Consider the following 18,534-nt stretch of genomic DNA (forward strand, 5'->3'; position numbering starts at 1 on the left):
TCCCAAGTAATTTTGCATCTTAATTTATTCTGCACATCAAAGGAACAACACTAATCTAGGCAGAATGTAACCAAAAGCACAGTTATTGTATAGGTAGCAACAAGTATTTATACTGAAAAGGAAACACTGAGGTTAAGGTTAAAAAAAAATGGGTGCTGCTTCTACTCTTATAAGCAGATGCTCATGTTAATAAGGGTCATGCTTATGTCAAAATTTTAATATTACAGGCAAACAGCTTGCAAAACAGTTGGAATTATGAAAACCCTTGTTAACCATATACTCAAGAATAAAGCTGAGTTTTTTGAAGTTTTGAGTACCTCTTCAATATTTTCTTTCACAATTTAAAAAACCACACTACATTAATTGTGTCCCAGTGGCCATATGTGACGTACAGGAAGGACCAGGAGGGGGGAAAAAGGATGTGAAAAAAATCCCATTTACAGAAGAAATTCAGTTGTATTCTATTCATATATCACTCCATTATGAGTACACCATTATGAGTAGTACCTAGGTACTTTAACCAGAGCATTTGATACTACTTACATAAAGGGAATAACAAAGATGACTATACATCTTTACCAAAAAAAGTGTCAAAACAGTGAATATTGATAATGAAAATAGTGTGTAAGAGTCACTAAAGACCACTCTAAATATTACAGATTAAGTATCGGGCTACTCCATAAACTTTTATACCGCCAACCCCTGTTTGCTTCCCTGACAAAAAATTAAAATAACTTCTTATTGCCATTGTGAATTCACAGAGAAGTCCAAGTGACTCAACCCTAATATTTACATATCTATGCGCAACTCAACTTGTTCTTCTTTATATGTTGACACTGAAACCCAGGGAAAGGCCAAAAAGAAATAATTACTTCAAAAAGTTGTAATTCTGTACTAGAACTATGTCTGCTAGAACTGATAGGAGGTAAGAGATAATAAAAACACCTATTTCAAAACCAAGCCTATGTTTCTGAGATAATACAAATTCAATTTATAACAAGGGCATATTTTCCCTCCCATGTATAGAATATAGGTGCACAGCTATCAAGCAGTACGAACTTTTCCTTTTGTGAGTTAAACAGTCATTGTGAGATGAGATATTTTAAATTAGCTGCTGTGCTCTTCTTTCTCAGAATGTTATTTTGTGTTACCATCAGCTGATCGAAAGAAAGGTGACTGCAGCTAAAAGAGTTTTTCCTGCTCTGGCTAGCTTTTATTTAGCCAGACAAGCTTCAATCCAAACCACTGCCCTGATCTTCCTGATCATAAGGCCACACTATTACTAGTGCAAACAAAAGGGGGGCTGGACCATGAAGCCTAACGAGAAATCATACTCTTCTCTTTTGGCAACAGGTCATACTTTGACCATTTTAAAGTGGACATGGCAATACAGCTTCTTTATAATGCAAGGAGATACTACAAGGATCTGCTAAAATATGTCAACTTGTATATCACTTTTACAGAAACCTACAGAACACCTAAGGGAAAAAGAAACAGGCTGTAGCCTCTAAACTGCTTTCTTTCAACGTACTTTATGCAAAAGTAAATTCATATAAAGCTAAAACTATGTGTGCAAAGTATAATTGCAAGCAAATACTGAAATCTTTTTAAAAGTTGGGAAAAGTAAGATTTTTATAAAAAGCATAGTATTTCTGTTGCAACATCAAGAATGATATTGATAAGGCTTATTAAATCTAGACTTACATGAGCAGCATGTTGACATTCTGCAACTTTAACAGTGCTATTTCTAACTTTCATTTACACTGCAGTAAAAGTGCCAAAAATTCTGCACAAATACAGCTTCAAAAATTCCCAAACATTTAGGAACAGGATTAGTAACCATTTAGCCAGTACAGTTTTTTGTTTATTAAAAAAAAAGTCCACTTACTTTTACATTTTCTTTAAAATCAGAACATAAAACTTCACTTAAGTGTACAAGTTATGATTAAGCTCCTGACATTTAAGCTGTTTCACTTGACTGATGGAAGTCATTCCCATCATTTTTCAAAAAATTCGACTACAGATGTCAAGCATCCTTACAAACTCCAGCTCAAGCATTATCCAACTCAGTATTAAATTGTACTTTACAAAACACACAGCATGAAACCTCTCGAAGTTCACAATTTGCTAAACCTGATTATTAAAGTATTCAGCAATAATAGGTACACCATGATTTTTGCTCACACACACACCCAGCAAAAGATCAACAGCATAAATATCATTTTAGAGCAAGAACATAAACTTTAAGCCTTCATATGAAGTAGCACATTTCACATCTGATTTCTAATGGCACTGCAAGATAAACAGCTTGCTTTCACCTTAAAAACAATATTCAGTAAATTAGAAGGACAGTAGTATGTTTTAAAAACTTAATAAGTATTTCAAGTTAAAAGGATATATTTGAAATGATAACTACATATTGTTTGAAAATATTTTGGCACTGGCACAGAATCTGCAAAGAACAGCCCAAGTTTTAACTTAATTATCCTTTTACAAGAATTGTGGTTTGAGAAAATACAACAACTTCATAAACATAATAATCACTAAGTATAATAGCCTTTGGCAATAATGTTCCAAAGCAAGTTTGGATAATCCAAGATAAACCATGACTCCTACTCTTTCTCTCTGTACTTTTGCAGTTAATATAAAAAATTCAAAAGCAAATGCAAACGGTGTGTCTCAAGACTGTACAAGCACACAAAACACAAGCTTCTGTCAAAGCAACACGTTACATCCAGCAATAATTGAATTGGTCAACAAGAGTATGTTACAGAAACTGCAATCCAACAACAAAATCTGCAAAAGCTACATTATTTTCCAGAACAGAAACAAAGGAACTGAAGAAGATACAGACACAGTTACAGAAGCAGTATGAAATAATCATTATGCTACTTACCGTGCACTTTAATCCTTGGTACTCTTATTTATTTATTGCAACCCCTTTGTCTACACTGGAAGACACCCCAAAACAAAAACACAGGAGCCACTTATCCTTGCCTAACAATACTGCAGGTACGTTGAAAGCAATTTACAACTAAGCAGCATGGTAATTAGCTACTGCTAAGACAGTAAAACACTGTAATTCAAGTTCTATATGTAATAGGTGATATTAGGATAAATTAAGTCAAGTTACCCAAAACTCAAAATACCCTAAAAATCAAGCTTCTTCCTAACTGATTCCTAGTCCCCTTTCTTTATCAGTTCCCATTCAATTCCCTATGCTCATCCACTACCTCACCTTGCCCAGCTCCTACAACTTCTGTTTAACCCCACCAACCTTTAGGCTGCTCACCTATATGAAACACCGCAAGTATCCACAAATCCAGTTCTACATCCGAATTAGATGTGTCCTCTGTAATAGCTGATCATTACGACACACTAATAATTTGCTTATTTTAAACATGATTGTGCTATGATACTGTTGTATAACTTCAAGTAAATTATTTAACCCTGAATATTTCAAAGATTATTAACCTAACATCCCTATGTTCCTTCATAAATTCCAACCCATTTGTTAACTACCTGAATATGGGGTTCAATTTCTGTACATTAACACCTAAATTGCAGTAGGAGAAAACAGTCGGTTTTCATTTAGAAGTCAATGCAGCTTAACGAGTGCTCTGGAAAATAACTACAGAAGCAAGAACATTATGCAAAGTATGTGTATGATGTTACTTTACTTGGGAAGGAGAGAGGATTTTTATTCACATTATTTCAGTCACCCTATATACATCTATAACATTGCAAGTGAGAGGGCAGCAAACTGTAGTGCAGAAGAGAAAACAAACAGTTGGAAAACTTTTAAATAATACATGATGGAACTACAGGGAGATTATACTCATCGCTTGCTTCTGCTGTGCCAGCAACTGAAAGCCTGTGGTGTGCTGCAAGGAGGGCTGCTGTCAAAGTCTGCAACCTGCCCAGTGATGCAGGCTGACAAAAATTCTATTGCAGCAGAGACAGTGACTTTTGCGGGCAGATCTATCACACTAGCCTACAACAAACAGGATCATGAGCACATTAATCTTCCCCATTCTAACAACCAGCAGCAACATGGATCAGTTAGCCCAGTGATATATTTTTTACATTATTCAATCTAAAATGCATTAATTTTTGGCTGCTGTAGCGATAAATTTTGTTTCTTATAATCACTGAACTAGGGTTAAACTGGATAGAACAAATTTGCATGGGTATGTTAATTTTAGACATCTTCATAACTCACTAGTACTGAAGCAATATCTGAATTCTTTAATCTCTAGCACATCTAAACTTTGCTGGCCATCAGATAGCATAGAGGACAAGAAGTAATCATAAGATCCTCAAGAACTCAGTCTACTACTTGTGTGGTACTGTACATGAGTTATCCAAGAGCTTCCCTGGAGAATCATCTATAGCTGACACTTTTGAGAAGTTTGGTTATATTTGCAAGTGTTTAAAATCTCTGCTAATCACTACTACAGACTTACAGCATCAATAGTGAAATTTAACCTTAGATGAAGCACATCTACATAAGTAGCTTAGTAAAAAAAAAGAGTGTACTAAAACAGATGTAAAAATAATGCATAAAATCTATATGAAAGAATGCAGGGCACCACTTAACCCATTGGTACAATTCATTACATTAGGCACAGGCCTACTGTGTGCCTACAAATGCACACACTTCATAAGGAAGGATATACCGTTCTCTTGGAAGTAAAATGAAGTTCTGGGAAGTAGCAACCACCATCACCAAGGAGCCAGTGGATAAATTCATTATCCTCAGAAGGTACCAACCCCCCAACAAAATCCCTACCTCATTCAGGAGACAAACACTGAACCACTCAGGAATCAGCTGCTAAATTGCTGTAGTTCACATCATGGCCTCTTAAAGCAAACAAACAAAAAAATATTGTAAGGCATACTGTAAACTGACTTAGAAATAGTTTAATCACGCATGTACAAAATGATTGTGCAAAACAAACTGTAGAAACAAGTGAACTGCCTGCCCCAAGCTATGCTGTCACTATTCTTGACTTAAAATAAAAAACCAAGATCTACTGACATCCAATTTAACTGTTAAAACCTCTCCCAAATGTAAAGCATCTAGGCAAAATGTTGCCATCTAACAACTTAAAAACACATTTAGACGAAGTGGGAATGATCTACTCACTGCGCATCTGCACCAGCACAAAAACTTCAAGTCTTAGTAATAACACGTTTCTATAAAAATATTTTTTTAAAAAAAAGCAGAAGCCCCTAGTCCCAAATTACACAGTATTTAACAAAAATTGGAATTTTCTTATTCTCCATACCTCTATGTGGAAAAAAAGTGTGATAGGATTTCAGCACAGAGCAAAAGAAACTCAGCTTCTAGGTTTCTGGGATTTTTACCAGATTTCAGTTCAACGGTTTTACTGTCACAAGTAGCATAAAAGCAATATATTCAAATACATATTTGAAACCCAAGGGAAGTTCAAATTAAGTTTGTTATTAGGGTTAGCCTATGAGTAACTCGGCAAGTAGCTTTAAACATACAAAATTTAACACCACACATTTTGGTGACAGTTTTAACTACATTTTATTCATAACTCTAGACTTGCATTTCAAAGACAACACCCCCTTACTCTTTCTAGTTTTATGTTCTTTTTACACTCCCCTGTGTAATTACAAAATTTCCTGTAACTACCAACCTCAAAGTAGTCTATTCATAATGAAAGGTAATCAATGATGTGACTTCACTGTGAAGTTGTGTTTGGTATTGGATTTAATTCATAGAAAGCCTTTCCAATGAGTGTAAAGCAAGATCCTTCTAAAAATCACTAACAGTCAGCACACAATATTTACTATTTGAAGTCATATGTAAAATACTTTTACTGTTCACCATACACTGCTACACTTTAATATTCCATCGTTCCAAGCATTCTTCTGTGATATTTCCTTGTTTATTTGGAAGTCAAGAATACAGAAGGCTTTCTGAAGCTGCAATTCCTTGGTATAGCACACTTGAGAAATAACATCTCGTACAGAAGAAAAACTAAAATCTAACTAAACATCATCACTACTGTATTTCACTTATTCCTCCTTAGCGGACAAGGAAGTTTTATATAATTCATATACAAGAGTTTACATTCTTTTCATTTCCTGGGTTATGTCCAATTTTTGACAATCTGAATGCTAGTATTTCTATAGACTAATGATGGAGCAGAACACAAAGCTGAAAGCACCCAAGGGATGGAAAGAGAACTGAAGATTTTCTTTCTATAAAAAAGTGAACACTAGCTGTTCCCTTCCACATCCTACACCAACCCACCCACCCACCCCACAATTTTAGCTATTAATCAACAATAAAAGCTATGTTAATTTGCGTAACTCCATTAGAAGAAAAAACAAACCCCACACGCATCTAGGTCACACACTTTTATGTGGGACATCGGAAAGCAACATAAAGAAATACAACCTGCCTATTCTAGACATTTTGACATCTAATAGCAGGATTAGAAAACAAGTCTTATTTCCATTATGTTTATTTTCTTGAAAAAAACCTAGAACTGTATGTAATCAAGCACTACAGCAGTTCATAAAAAACTGTCAGACAGTTCCAAAATAATTATCTACTAAATGCGTAGCATGTTGAAACAAACACTTAACTGTTTTGGTGCAAAAGCCTAAAACTACACATTTCATGTACAATATGAAAACTTATGATAGAACACTTTGTAAGAACCCAGTGTGCCAGCCTCAATGCACTGCTCACAAGTAAGTCAGCACTAGAGCAAATCAATCTAACAGTACCATTGCAACTAGTCATCTTATAATCAATGCAAAGCAGTTTAACATATCACATAACAGCTAATTAATATCATTCTACTTACTAGTATAAAGTATCTCACAGTAGTCAACGTTTAATTAAGAGCTTTCCCTAGAATACAGCACTCATCACTAAGTACTTCAGTCTGTCCTCAGCACCTCAGCTGAACAAGTTTCCTCCTCTTCAGACATCTTTCTACTCTGAACTACAAAGAAATCATCCTTCCTAAGGAGAGCTTATGACCAGTAAATTCCACCTGACCACCATATGCTTAAACCCAACCTTATTCTCCCAACTATCTCACTGTTTTGTCACCTATAGTTCAATGAGAATTCAAAAAACTAAGCAAACTCTTACATGAATCAGGATCTAAATAAAGAGCTGCTCAAAATTGTGTTCCAATTTACTTAATAAATAAAGAGTACAGCAAGTTATCAGAGGTGAGATGTGAACATAAAAATTAATTTAACTGCTTGCCAATTCATTTTTTACATGCTTGTACCTGTGAACCTTGACACTTTACAAATATTTAAACCTGGACACAAACATTCACAGCTTGCCTTAGGCTGAGACCTAGGGTAAATCAGAGATGCTTATATCCTTGGGGAGGGAAGACAGGATGGGGGACAGGCTTTAATATAAATAAGTGTTATTGACTTAATTTAACATCAGCTGTGAAGAATTCACAGAAAAATGCTAAACTGGTATGGTATTGGCACAATCAAACCTTCCGAAAGGTAGTTTTCTTCTTAATTTCACACTACTGATAATATTAAACTACTTTTTGCTTTGATATGAAACTATTTAAAAACCATACCATTTAAAATTAGTAATTTACATCCATTTAACAAATATAAGCCTACGTTACAGCTGACATCATAAATACAAATCCTTCAAGAGAAGTAAATCTAAATTTAGCAGACATATATGAAGCTGTGCTCTACGAAACAAGTTTATAGGGACTTAACAGAACACGGAACCCTGAAGTAGGAAGAAATAAATATTTATTAAGCAAACATACTGACACTTACGGACTAAAGTCATAGTAAAGAAAACACATTTATGAAGGTCAGATGATCCACATTCACTGTAGGCATTGAAAATCTAAGACAAATAACTTGAACTTTAGATTTTGAAGGGCGCTTTGTTGCCCTTACTAGTAGAAATATTTCGAGACCTTAAGTGGCCATAAGCACCTTAAAGTAACAGTCATAATATACACTTAAACCCAAAGAGTCTTACAGAAACTAGAAGCTTATCTAAGTTTCTGGTGTATGTTGTACCTCTGAGACAAAACACACATTGCTCTAGAACTACAGACCCAGAAGACAAGCTGGAAATGCTCTCCTGTTAATCAGAAAAAATTCTGGAAATTGGGGAGGGAGGATGTAAGCCCTAGATAAGAAAGGTTCACCCATGTACCTGTCCACCAAAAAAAGGAGGAGGGAAGGAAAAAAAAAAAGTTTGTCCAAATCCTACATAGCACATTCCCTTTTTCCCTTCCTGTATACATTCTTTTCTAGTCCAGCAATTTTTAGGAATGGAGCACACTCTGAAGTTGCAAGGCTGACCAGTTGGCATATATTACTCAGAATTTCTGGAAATACAGGCAGAACAATGTTATTACAATAATACTCTATAAATACCATAAAATTCAAGTTCAGAGAACAACTTTTTGTATGATATTGTATTTAGTATTAGCTTGTTCATTACTTTTTAAGATCTAAGATGTCTTAACCAAACACCTTTTAATAACAAAGACTAACATAATAGTATTCTTCCTAACAAACTACAAGGGCAAAGAAAGCTCTTTCAGAAACCGAATACTATCACCTAAAACATACACAATAAATGAAGAAAGAGACAGCTATCATCAGAAGGATAATAAAGTTGGCAATCATATTCACACAGAGCATCCAAACATTTGCCAATTAAATGCTTTTAAGAATCTCTAAAGTGGGGGCCAATTATTTGAGAATGTAAGACTACCTCTGGTCTAGCTGCACAAATACTATATAGACAAATAGGAAACATCCCGCTTACTTTAGCATTTACATTTGTACACCTGAGAATTAACACTAAAACTACCACTGCCCTAAGTCCTTTTACATTTATAGCAATACAAATTGATGAGTTAACACATACACCGCACTCTCAATTTTAAGGTATGAAATTCCACTCAGATTTTAAGAGAATGAAATACAAAGCAGCTACCATGACCCAGAAGAGATCCATGATGATTTAACTCTACTATCCTAAAACATTTCTAAGTCAGGTACAATGAGCTATATGTTAAATTTTATTTTAACTATTATAATTGTTTTACTTTTCCATTGTATTACCAGCCAAAAACATTCAAATAATGAGGAGCTCCAAGAGTTTAACTTTATTAAAAAAAATCCACCACAAATAAAACACAAGTCACAAAACATTGTGACCTAAAGTTTCATGAGACAAGAAAAAAATATAAGTATTTGAGTCCCTTGGATTTCCTTATTAAAAAAAAATATTATTACTTCTGTTAATATTAGCTTTAGTTCTGCAATGAGACGTTCAAAACATTTATGGTAATAAGAAACACTGCAAGGAAATGCAGCACTGAATGAAGGCATGTTGAAACTCTACAAAGACATGAAGTAACCTCAATAAAGGAGATAGCATGCAAAATTTCTATGAACACTGCACACCTCGACATTAGTGGGAAGAAGGTACAAAAGAGGGGAAGATGCTTGCAGCAAGCAGTACTGGAGATGCCAAAGAGGGACAACCAGGCTGTGACAGCCAGGCAAGTTACCCTACATGCTGTCTCCTGTGATTCCCACAAAGTTAAAGCAGCTCAGCTATATGCTCTATAAAAAGCACAACTACACTTTGAAAATGTAAATAAATGTTTTGATTGTATTATTGTACCACCTGACAAATGCATATTAACAACTTTCAATTATAATATTGCAGTGATTTAAAAGATCATACTTTATTTAAACTAAAATTTGTAATCTAATTATATGCTTCAGTCAGTGTTTGAGTAACTGAAAAATACAGACAGCTACAAAGAAAGGAGTGTTACACCCTCTGCTTCTAATGGTTGGCTGAAGAGGCTAAACTTGTTGAGTGACACACCAAGGGGGAAAAAAAAAAAACATCCCCTTGTGTTCCAGTATGATTTCTTAAAAAGAAAAGTAACAACAACTGTGCTTTAAAGGAGTAATTAAAACTGTTATATAATTTTTAAATGCATAAATACAACAACTTCTAAGATGTCAGAAGAATCTTAACATACTTCCCTGAAGAAGTAGCCCTCCCTCTGTTTGCTTGGTATCTTAATTTGCCTTTGGTTTCAAAACTCCAGGCTTGCCAAGAGCTATTCCTTTCAAAACCTCAGGAATTCCATTACTAGTTTTAAGCTAAATTAAAGGAAAATAGAAGCATTCAACGCATGGCAAAAGTATGCACAAAGTGTTTGTTGATACTCATAAATAGACTGAAAAATTCAGACATGTCTGAGGGATAGCTGCTGCACAGTCAGCTCTGTTTTGCTCTGCTGCGCAGCTAAGGAAAGAGCTACTGCTGTCATTTCAAAAAAGCTCAGCATAAGACACATTGCTGCCAAAATTGAACACAGCACTAGATCATTCATTTTTCACTTTAAGTTTATATATAAACCAAAGTTTGCACTCGGGGGGGGGGGGGGGGGGGGGAGGGATGTCGGGGAGTAGTGGGAGCTTCCCCTTTAAAGCTCCTGCTTCAACACCGCCATTTGGAAAAAACATGTCACACTATCCTAAGGCATGGCAAAACCAGTCAACTCTCCACCCTCAAAACATCTTGCAAGTCATGAAATAAGACATTCCATGTCAGAAATACATCTAATATTGTGCTGATACATATCTTTCCAATGTTCACATAATGGGTCCCTTCCAACTTGCAATATTCTATGATTCTAAACAAGCAGTATTACTATTATCATTTTTACTGACTAAACTATGGTAAGAATGAGATGTCCCCACCTGCATATAGTGCCAGGTGTCATACTAACACACAGGATGATAATATCCCTGTACAAAGCATTTAAGAAAATGTGTTTGAAAGACAAATGCTTCATTTGTGTCAAGGTGAGTAATCCCAGCAGATAAACTACTACACAGTTTAACTTCTTTGGCAGCAGCCACAGGAAGACAGTGGAAATATCAACACACTAGTTTAAACTGCAGCTCCAGAAAGAGATCAAAATTCTGTATCTTCCGTTACAAACACAGGAATACAGGTACCAGCACACAGGAGAGAGAGTCTATTTACCCTTGAAAAGGCAGGAAATTAAAGCAACTTTTCACCATTGAGTCAGCACACAGTAATGGACCAGTGGTTTACAGTAACCATCACCACTCTAGGAATGACAGCAGCATCTCCTCAACCCTGCCAGGACCAAAAGCACTATGGAGAAAAGCCAAGGGAAAGAAGTCAGTTCTTCAAACTAAAAACATGGTGCCCCAGTCTCTCTGGAGTCTGGGGTACTGTCCAGGAAAACTATCACTATCTCAGATATGCCAACTGCCCTGTAGTTCTGAGCTTTTATTACAAGCATAGGCAATTCATACAGTATTTCTGAATCACATTTTCCTCAACAGAAAAGTAACCCACACAGGTACAAGAAAAAGCTGAAGAGCAAGATATACTTGAGCACCTTTGCCATAAGATACACATTTATCATAAATAAAGGAAAAGAAAAAGGATAAGCTAAAACCTAAAGTAGGGATCTTTTTTAAAAATTTTGGTCCAAAAACATAGCAAAACAGAGGTGCTTCTACCAATAGCCAATACTGAACCTGAAACTTTACAGCAAAGAAAAAAAAAGTTCCATCAGAAGAAGTGGCAGGTCTAGTATCTGTGGCTGATGCTGGAAGCTGAAGTAAATAAAGGTGGCCGCCCAGCACGGGCAGCTGTGAAAGCAACAGCACACAACACGATTTTACATTTGCAGTCATTCAGAGGAACACGTTGCTTAACACAGATATCAGTATTACTTTGTCGACTGAGATTCAGGCAAAAAGTTTAGGGATTATCCCCGACCACCTGAGAAGTCAGTGACAGATTAAACACAGCCCCTGACAAGAAGCTTCTCATCTCACCACCCCACATATGAATGTGAAAGCATTTCAGAAGAAAAAATAAGACATGAAATTAAAGTACTCTAAGACAAGAGAAGGAAACAGTCAGTAATCACAACGCCATTTCCACTAATTAGAAAAGAATGCATATAGTCAGTCCCAAACATGCAATAATCATGAAATTTTACTGTATAAACATCAGAAGTTATTAGTTCTTTTTATTAAAGCCAAGAAGTAATTACTCATGTTGTCATTTCAAGCTTGAGAGAAAGACTGAAATTCTGGAGAATCACATGGCTTCAGGAAAATAGGCCTCAGTAAAGACTGAACTAAATTGGTTGTCATGATTGTTGCCACCCTGCCAGAAGCAGTGAAGAGGAAACCAATTTGAAGAGTACACTATATTTGGAGAATACATGACATACACACACACATTTATATGCATACATACTTCTATGAGAAGACAGCACACACCAGTTTATCACCAGTTGAAGTTCAAAAAGAATGTTCACATCTAACACTGGTTGCACAGAAGGGCCAACAAGAATAGATGATGCTTAAAGAGTGCAAAATTCCAAGTCTGCTATTATTAGGAGTGGTGTTTTACAACGTACACACAATTAAAAAATACTATCTGCATATGCTGTGTGAAATTACTCCTCTGGACAGCAGTTTTCAGCCAACAGCGCTTCAAATAGGTTTGATAAAAACCAACACTATTCAGCAGCAGACGAAAAAAAAAAACACCCCACTATATTTGTTTCAAAAAATTTCACTGGAAAGCTGCAGATAGGTCATCTCTTCCAGCAGTAGCTACTGCCCAGAGTTACTCATCACCACCCATCAAAGAGAGGTTACCACCCATACAGACTTGCAACAGAGTAAATCGTGTAAGAGCACACTAACCTGCTTCAGGAAAAATTAATCAAGGTAATTAAGTAACTGACCAGTGAAGGTAGATCTAATACTGTCCATTTAACTGCTGATTATGCCTAAAGCACCCAGCACTGCACACACCTTCCCCTATGGAAAGGATCATTAAGTATGGTAATCTATAGCACAGCAGTCAAGACAAATGGCTGGGGGACACAGTATCTACGATTTTCACACATGTTTGCAAAAAACCCAAAACAAACCCACACCAAAAAAAAAAACCCAATGCTATCCGTATTCTTAAACATCAAGTACGACTTCTGAGATAGCCTGAAAGCCTTAAGACACTTTGAAAACCACAAACCATTAGTTACTCAAGAAGAAAAGTCACACACTGCCTCCTAGGAAACTGTCTGAAGCTATAATATATGACTTTGGTCAGCCTCGTAATTTTCATAGGTTTGTTGAATTATTATTTTTTTTTAATCTACCTATTACTGCAAAATACCTTGCAGTTTTTTTAGTGGACACTGATCACTATTGTTTCTGATTTTAGTCTTTTAGATTTTAAAACTCAATATACATGCTGAACAAATTCATTGTTTCAAGAATTTGAGGGATGAACAGCAGTTATAAACCGGAGCATATTTTTCCCATTAAGTACTGCTAAATGAAACAATAGGTACCAAATAAAAATACTAAAAAAAAAAAAATAGTTACCATACAATACTATACAAAAGGCCAGATTCTTCCCTCAAAATCCCTTCAAGGTACATAATGAAATCAGAGACACGCTGCCATGGATTAAGGGGTCTTAGATGTAAAATATGCCCATGAACCATAACTGAACAACGTCTTCGAACCCTTAGTGCTGCACAAGCTTAACTTCACTGAATTAGGTCACTATGGAATACACTTTAAACTGGCATAATGTGTCACTGTCACCAAAAGAAACAGACACACCCTGCTCCCCTTTCTGCTTGCTTCCACCCCCATCTTTGCGCCAGCACAAATGTTTGTGCAAGCAAACTGATCCAGCTTAAACCTAACCCTCCCCTCCCTGCCCCTCCCCCAAGTTCGTTCAAACCTCAACCCAACTCACCACATAACCATACAAGTATTTGCCTGCACAAAGGAGGAAGCAGCAGAGCGGGGTGGAAACAAACAGGACCATGTTTTTCAATGGCGGAGCTGGTCTATGCCAGCTGTACAGCCATGCAAAGCAGTAGGTTGCAGGCTGGAGTCCCGTAACATCAGTCTCAGTGTTCAGGCCCACACAGTGCCACTCTGCCCCTCCCTCGCTCGGACCCCACCTCTGCGCTCACCCCACCACTGACAGGTGTGCAACTGCAAAGCCAGTCGGTTCAGGGTGCTAGGTCAATTAAAAACAATTAAAAAAAAAAAAAAAGGAAAGAAAAAGAAAAAGAAAGAAAATGTTGTTAGTTTTCAGCCAGTTCAGCTACCTGAACCAGCTCCCCATTCAGTCCTTACCAGCACAAGGAAGAGAGAGAAGGAAGGAGGCTGGGACGGTGGAAAGTCCAGTTTTGATCAGCTCGTGATGCTGTGGAAACACACTCATACACCACTACATTTTACATTCAAACTTGCCAGAGCAGCTGAACATGATTATTATAATTCATTTGTTCCTAAGACTAAACCTTGTCCCAATGTTTTTCAGAAACCTAAGCTGCCACAGTCCACTTGGGCACAAGTGTGGCCAGTTCACTACATCAACCAATTTCACTCTCTGTGTTTAATAAAATGAAGATAGAGCACTAGTTACTCTGACTTAATAATACTTCCACCAGATATTCTTTTTAATATCACTGATTAAATCACCTCAGATATTTGTTTAGGAAGAACATACACATAATAAAACCAACACAGTCATGGTAAGTATTATCTTAATGATAGTTTAGTATTTACAAGGAATTTAAACAATGATTCAGCTGATTAAAGTGGTCTTACAAACCTCTCTGCTCAGGAGTGAGTTTTACGTGCTATTCAGAAAGTTACTTTGTTTAAACTACAAGACCAAATGGTCACAGAAGTGAACAGAATTCATTTTGATGAGTTCAGAATCAGGCCCCTGATATACATGCATATAGCGACTTTCAAAGTAATTTTTGAACAGTGAAGTAACATAGGAAAGAGTACAGACAGTTAGTTTGCTAACTTTCAAAGAACAGAATTTATTACTAGATCATGGATTTAGCAGGGAATTATTTCCATGGCAAGTAAATATATTTGTTTATGTTCATCTAGTAACAAAGAAAAGTTAATCATATCAACTCAAAAGACAAAACATTACAGTTCAAGAAGTGTGTAACTGAAGTGCAGAATCAAGATTCACATATCTGCAAACTAGGTTTTCCAAGTGCCATTGATGATTTTCCAGGTTATGAAAGTCTTCCCCTTTTGTACAAAAATATTCTTCCACAAACTACCACCTGCCCACTGCAACAATTTAAGGCAACAATTTAAGACAACCTTTCTTGTCTGTAACAGAAATTACTTGTACAATGAAAAAGCACTCTGCCCATAAGAACTATACAGAAATGAGAACAGTTTATTTTGACTATAACTCATCACCAGCATTTAAGGCAAGACACTGAACTGGAAAGTGAGCAAAACCCTTGAAAGCCATTTAACCAGATACATATAAAACTGCTGGTATACTGTTCCAACAAGCATTTCCAAAGCATTCTTGACACAGAGGCAAATAAACTCAGGGAATCTCAGTCAATGAATAACATTCTTAATCACTTTCCATTTGGAGGTGCAGTTAACACTTTTTGGATTTGAACTGGTGATTTATACTGATACAGGTTTCTTTTTAAGCAGGCAGACACAGGTGTGCTTTTCAAATGCACTTACTAACTGAGGAAAACAATTAACTTCCCTAGCAGCTCTGCTGACTTTAACAAGCAAACAGGATGTTTACTGGATCTGAACACATATGTCTTAGTATGAAATCACTTTTAATACAGCAATAGATCTTACAAAAATTAGTTTTTCACTCCCCTAAATGCAAATATGTTATAGGCCTAGCAGAGCAGACTTAATGACAGATTCATAATGTAGAACTACTGCCAACACTAACACCATTATGCAAAGATAAAAAATAGTTATTCAGAAAATTTTGTTGCTCATTACACTAAACGTCACCTTGTCACAAGCACTTTAAGTAAAAAAAACAGGCTAAAAAAATCAAACTATTAAAAAATGTCACAAAAAATCTGTTAAAAATATTAATATCAATTGCAGTTGCAGTTGGCAACTTTTTCAACACTTACTAAAATCAACCCTGATTTCTAAGGTATGTATTCATAGCAAGAACAGTATTCTTTTCAACTCACAGCCCAACAACGTTGCTAGTGATTTCTAATCACCATTATCACTTCTTACACATCAACACTGAGAAAGACACAGTGACCAGGAAGATGAGAAAACTGCTTTCACTTTCCAAAAAATCAAGTTTAGACACAGAACCGGGTCGAACGAGTACTAAGACACCTTTTGACCTTTCCGACTCTTCAGATCGTCCTTGCTACATCTGCATCTCGGGATACGTCAGAGGAAGGGGAGTTTAAAATGATCAGCCAGGTATCACTTTCATTCCTACAGGCAGCACCACTTTGAAAAGCCCGGCGTCTCCCGCTGCCCTCCGCAGGCGCTGCCGGCTGCCCCAAACCCACCGGCCCCCCAGAGCGCTCGATGAGACTCGGAGGTCGCGCCCCGAAAGCCCCCGGACCTGCTCGGCGACGTGGAGCACAAGCCGCGCTCGCCCCCAGCCGCATGCGGCCCAAGCGGCTGACCCAGGGGAAGGTGCGAGCGCCTGACAGGTCACGCACCGCGCAGCGCTCACCGGGCGGGCGGCCGGGCCTCGCACCAGCCCTGCCCCGGCACACCGCCCGCCCGGGCACCTCCGGCGCCGCCTCTTTTGTTTTTAAACCGACGCTCCGCTCAGCCACCCCCGCTCCCTCCCGCCCGCCCCAGCCCCACGGCGAGGCGGCGATCCCACACACACACACACCCCGCCCGCACACCCCTCCCCGTGCCCCGGGCTGCCCCCGCCCCGGGGGGCTCCGGCCGCCACCCAGCTCCCGCCGCCCGCACAGCCAGCCCCCGCACCCCCGCATCTCGGACGGGGAAGGAGGGCAGGTCCCACGGCAGCGCACGTCCCAGCCCGGCTCCCACGGGAAGGGGCGAGACACGGGGCTGCTCCCGCCCACGGACGAGCCCGGCCCGGCCCCGGGAGCCTGCGCTGCCACCCCCTCCCAGCGGAACCGGCTGGGCACCCCCACCGGGCGGTGGGGGGGGGGGGACGACGACGAGGCGGCGGAGGAGGGAGACGGACCGGCACCTACCTCCGCCATGCGCCCCGCCCTGGCCGCCGCGCCGAGCCGGCCGGGCCGCCTGTGACGGGCGAGACGGCGGCCCCGCGTCGCGCCGCGGGTAACGGCTGCGCCTCCCGATAGCGGCAGCAACAGGGCCTCGCTCTGGGCCGGACTCTGCCCGCGACAACTTCCGGGGCACGACGCGAACGCTTTCCGGGGGCAGCGGCCAAGGGGGCGGGAGCAGCGGGCGGTGCGCCGGGGGAGCTCGCGCGCCGCGGGGAGCCGTTGGGGGCGCGCGCGGGCGGCGGCATCCCCCTCACCCGGCCCCGACCCCGACCCCGCAGCCGGCAGGGCGTCTCCGGGGAAGCAGCCCGCAGCCGGCAGGGCTTCTCCCGGCCCCGGCCCCCCAGCCGCAGGGCTTCTCCCGGGCAGCGGCCCCGCAGCGAAGTGCGCGCTTCAGAGCGGTGCAGGGGCCGGCTGTGAGGGAGGCGACCACGAAGCGGGTCTTACTGATTTCTGAGGTAAAAGAGAAAAAAAAAAGCAAGCAAGCAAGCTGTAACTGCGCGCACAGCTTTGGAAAGAAACGGCTCAGTCAGTTTGGTTTGGTTTGGTTTAAATTTCTTTCGAGGCAGTTGCGTTGTGCCCGATGTCACAGTGTTGGCTTAGAGACTGTCACGGTAACTGCTCCGCTGCCGCTGAAGCTGCCGTTTCGGTAAGGCGCGCTACCCGCACCCGAAAGCGAAGGTGGGCAGTGTGTATGGTAAAGGTACAGCAAAAAGCGGTGTGGGAAGCAAAAAGAATGAGAGAAGGTGCTACAACTGCGTGTTTTGCAGGATTGTGGAAACACTTAACAGTCCCATTAGCCAGTGCAAAAAACCCACCACATTTGAGTGTCGCTACCCATATGATGTCTTGTCTGTTGCCTGTTTACAGACCAATACATGTGACGGGTCTTGGGCCAGAAAACCTTGTAGTGTATAATTAATTATGGATGTATAATTATTGCCCCAACATGCACACAAATGCATTACTTGCAGTTAGAGGAGCTAGCAGCCTGCGCAAAACTTACAGCTTAGTCTCAGATCATGCTACATACGTTTCCCTCTTGTTGTTTAACTTCTTTGGCCTTGCTGTAGCTTTTGACCTCTCTGCCAGACAGTGCCTGGCAGTGAGTTATTTCACAGAATTGGCCTGCCTGTGCAGCTTGCTTTCTCAGGGGTCGTGCAACTCATGTCTTTCTCACTTCATAGATGTTTTGGATCCATGACGTACTGGTTGCTGGTCGTATCTACAATCGTTTTGTCATATCTAGCTCTGTCTAGATGCTGTATCAATTACTAGTCTTTTGAAGATCGCATAGTTGCTCACAAACTTCTGCAGATATGAACTTCCATTGCTTTAAGTTCTTTGGTGGCATCTTCAGTTCTGT

At 39.4% G+C, this 18,534-nt stretch overlaps 1 protein-coding gene across 2 annotated transcripts in view; it reads right to left on the reverse strand.

The window, feature by feature from the left end:
• The window catches only part of FRS2 (fibroblast growth factor receptor substrate 2), a 58,243-nt gene extending 40,950 nt beyond the window's left edge, over positions 1 to 17,293 (reverse strand). The window contains exons 1-2 of one of the 2 annotated variants that reach the window (XM_056339245.1): positions 17,136 to 17,293; positions 4,793 to 4,863 (exon numbers count right to left, since the gene is read on the reverse strand). The gene's annotated coding sequence lies outside the window, so the exon portion shown is untranslated. The remainder of the gene's footprint in view (positions 1 to 4,792; positions 4,864 to 17,135) is intronic. The other variant, XM_056339246.1, reaches the window with a different exon arrangement.
• Positions 17,294 to 18,534: the final 1,241 nt, after the last annotated feature.

This window comes from Falco biarmicus, chromosome 5 (assembly GCF_023638135.1).
Source record: "Falco biarmicus isolate bFalBia1 chromosome 5, bFalBia1.pri, whole genome shotgun sequence".
Classification (NCBI taxonomy): domain Eukaryota; kingdom Metazoa; phylum Chordata; class Aves; order Falconiformes; family Falconidae; genus Falco; species Falco biarmicus.